The 4136-nt window shown below is 45.6% G+C and overlaps 1 long non-coding RNA gene across 1 annotated transcript; it reads left to right on the forward strand.

Moving 5' to 3' along the window:
• The first annotated feature begins 418 nt into the window (after positions 1–418).
• LOC134910538 (uncharacterized) lies at positions 419–868 on the forward strand. Its single transcript, XR_010176235.1, has 3 exons — positions 419–505; positions 600–721; positions 817–868. It is a non-coding gene; the product is annotated as an uncharacterized LOC134910538 (long non-coding RNA).
• Positions 869–4136: the final 3268 nt, after the last annotated feature.

The raw sequence follows: 4136 nt of genomic DNA on the forward strand, positions 1-4136 counted from the left end.
TTAGAACTATGCCTTTTGGAAATAGTGATAATGTTTCCATTTTTCTAAAAAGATCCATTCTGTGAGACCTATTGAGGAAGCCACATCATTTATACCTTTGAGATTGTCAAACCAGCCATTTAATTCTGGGTATGTACACTTATATGTAAGTGATTCTCAATGACTGACACACCTTTCATTAAAAATTAATATTAAACAATAAAAATTAATATTGATATTTTCAGAGTTTTCTACTGTATGAAGGTCAATATTTGAATTAGAAGTTGTCTCGGTTCTTAAAAGTGGATACCATTTTTTAGGTATGGCTATAGTAAATTGGATCACCAAATTACCTTAATTATTAAATTATATCAATAGGTATGTTTTTGTGAATAACATCATTTTTGTTTTCTATTAGGTAGTTTACTAAAATGCCGATATTCGGTTGTCAGCACTCCTAGGAGCCTGGAATCAATAATTCCTATAGGCGGTTTGACAAAGATTTTACGCCAAAACTATCTTTAAGGTATGGTATTTCCTATGATCAGCTAATAGAACCAAATAGGCAGCTGACTACCTAAATTGGTCCATATTGGATTCTCCCTTTCTCTCTCTATTAGGCAGTCCATAAAACATCATCACTTAATTGGTTATACTTTTTAGAAGAAATATCCATTAGGAGTCCGGATATAAGAGCTCCACTTATTAAGTCCCGACATATTTCGAATAATCCTTTTTTGAGGTATGTCTAGTCGACAACTATAATAATATTAATAATGTTTCATTAGTTCCGTCAAATGAAAACATGTAAGAATGTGTTGTTTATATCTATTTTAGGATAGGATCATTTATACAAATCCATCGAGAGCAAATTAGTCCTCTTTCTATACTCGGTAGGTACTGTTTTTATATTACGTATACATAATTCCCCCAATTTTTCAATAGCAGTATTAAATAGAATTATTTTTATTATCTCCCAAACAAGTTACCCCTGATGAAGTCGATAAGACGAAACGCGTTGGGTTTGTCAGTCAAAGGATCACAATCTAGTTTGTGAAGATACTCCCTGTCGAGCTCGCACCATGCAAAAGGTGAGGGGTATCTAGGATCCATCTCGCAAACGTGTTGTCTGTGTATTCTTTTGGTTGTATTTTATTCATATAATTTTATATTGTGAACTGTGCAAAAACTCATATGTTCAATTACATGTTATTAAACAACTTTTTACTAATTGGCCGATTGGCCTCTTGTTTGGGTGACTATTTTGGTGAGGGGTGTCGGTTACAGGTCCCCAGTTTTAAATATCCTCCAGTCTACATTCTGACGAAATTATCGCCTGAAGAAGTGTGTAAATACATTCCATCTTAGCGCACTTGGGAATTTGTGTTTTATTCTGTATGTTTTGAGGTCTTCCAACAAAGATCTCTCCCGAAGTGCTGCTCCCAGGTTGGCGCGAGATAAAGATACTATTGTGTTTTGTATATATATATATATATATATAAATATTATTTTTTTATTGAACCTACTATAATTATTTTTTTATTAAGCTGGTGGCACAGTGGAAGTTGGTGGGGCAGTGGGTGATAAAAAAAGCTTCATTGGTTTCCCCTTCTACAGCCCTGCCCACACACCCAGAAATGCCTCCCCAATATTAAAATATGTAAAAAAGGTGCCAATTCCAAAGATATCTTTCGTCTTTCAAATTGTTTGAAAAATTGCTTAGTGTGTACACTCAATTTTGTTTATCAGGGCTCTGGGAAGTTCAAGGGAAATTGCTCATCTTCCACATTGTACATCTACATTGGTCATGTCTTCTAGTGTGTAGGGCCCTTAAGGCAGAGCCGGCCCTAGCTATTTTGATGCCCTAGGCAAAATTCTGTTTGGTGCCCCCCCCCCCCTTCCTTGTGGAGATAGTGGGTGACTGGGAGAAGGTGACAGGGAGAAAGTGGGTGACTGGGGAGAGAGTGGGTGACATGGTGAGAGGGTGACAGGGAGATAGTGGATGACCGAGATAGTAAGTGACACAGAGGTAGTGGGTGACTGGGAAGACAGGGGTAACGGGGAGATAGTGGGTGACTGGAAAAGGGTGACAGGGTACCACCCCGCCAGCACCATTAACAACCATTAACCCCCCACACACATCCCCTGTCAGGCGGGGATCACAGCAATGGAGGTAGAGTGGGAGGAGAATCATGAGGATCGGTGCCCGTGCTGCATCAGCCCTGCTGCTAATACAGCCCAACAGTCCTGCTTTATTACATTAGAAGTCCCTCGCTAGCCCACCCTCCCCGCAATCACATATAAAGGACCCTTGTATAGTATCAATGTGTGTATGAACCCCTGTATAGTGTCAGTGTGTGTATGGACCATAATATAGGGTCAGTATTTATATAGTGGACCATGCATAGTGTCAGTATGTATATAATGGACCCTTGTATAGTGTCAGTTTGTATGTAATGGACCCTTGTATAGTGTCAGTTTGTATGTAATGGACCTTGTATAGTGTCAGTGTACACCGTAGCAGCTCTTGCCACAGCTACTGGGGGCACAGCTACATGGGGCACAGCTACAGGGGGCAGAACTACTGGGGCAAAAGTACGGGGGGCACAGCTACAGGGGGCACAACTACAGGGGGCACAACTACTGAGGGCACAGCTACAGGGGGCAAAACTACAGTGGGCAAATCTACTGGGGGCAAAACTACAGGTGGCACAACTACTGTGGGCATAGCTACAGGGGGCAAAGCTACAGGGGGCATATCTACTGGGGGCACAACTGTGGCCACTCCCTATGACGCCACACCCCTATGTTTTGGCGCGCGCCTACGGCACGCTGTAAGCCTGTTTTATCTACTGGGGGGGGGGGCGGACGCCAATGGAAACTTTCGCCCTGTGCACCACAAGGTCTAGAACCGGCCCTGAGTGTACAACACTATCTCACTGACAGCAGCACAATCCCTGCCTCACTGGCAGAGGCACATCCCTCGCCTCACTGACAGCAGCACATTCCCGCCTCACTGACAACAGCACATCAATCCATCAGTCACAGCGGCACAATCCCAGCCTCACTGACAGCAGCATATCACTCCATCAGTCACAGCAGCACATCCCTGCCTCACTGACCGCAGCACAATCACCGCCTCACTGACAGCAGCACATCCCCACCTCACTGACAGCAGCACATCACTCCATCAGTCACAGCAGCTCAATCCCCACCTCACTGACAGCAATACAATCCCCGCCTCACTGACAGTGGCACTATCCCCGCCTCACTGACAGCAGCACATCACTCCATCAGTCAGAGCAGCTCAATCCCCACCTCACTGACAGCAGCACATCACTCCATCAGTCACAGCAGCTCAATCCCCACCTCACTGACAGCGACACAATCCCCGCCTCACTGACAGTGGCACCATCCCCGCCTCACTGACAGCGGCACAATCCCTGCCTCACTGACAGCAGCACAATACTCACCTCACTGACAGCAGCACATCAGTCACAGCAGCTCAATCCCCACCTCACTGACAGCGACACAATCCCTGCATCAGTGACAGCGGCACCATCCCCGCCTCACTGACAGTATGTGTATATATATATATATATATATATATACATACCCTGGCAAAATGTTGAATAAATTAATTACTGTTTTAAATAAATGTAATGCTGACCTGGACTGCCCCTACACTTTTTGAGATGCTGCTTTGCGGTTGGGGGTAGAAGGCCGCTGGCTTGGGCTTATTAGTGGTGGCGCAGTGACCGGAGTCTGACTGACTCCACAAAGGACCATGGGAGGAGGAGCTGCTGCTGCTGGGCGTGCGCAACAGCCCTCCTCCCGGAGCGGCGGCCATATTTGTGAGGGGGCAACCGGCGCTGGAATACCCAGACTTCCCCTACAGCGGCGCCGCATCTGTCCGTAGTATTAGGTACAGTCTCTGCACCCGCTCCAGCCGCTGCGCTACCGCAGGCGGCTCTGCTCAGATATACCACGGCAGAGTCGCTGGCGCCACCTCACATCGGGTGCCCCACGGACCACCAATGAAATCTGAGCCGGTCACTATGTGAAGGCAGGTGCCCTAGGCAATTGCCTAGTCTGCCTATAGCTAGGGCCGGCTCTGCCTTAAGGTTCAAAAAGGGATGAGATTACCTAAAGGATAA

The sequence above is a fragment of the Pseudophryne corroboree genome, chromosome 1 (genome assembly GCF_028390025.1).
Source record: "Pseudophryne corroboree isolate aPseCor3 chromosome 1, aPseCor3.hap2, whole genome shotgun sequence".
Lineage (NCBI taxonomy): Eukaryota > Metazoa > Chordata > Amphibia > Anura > Myobatrachidae > Pseudophryne > Pseudophryne corroboree.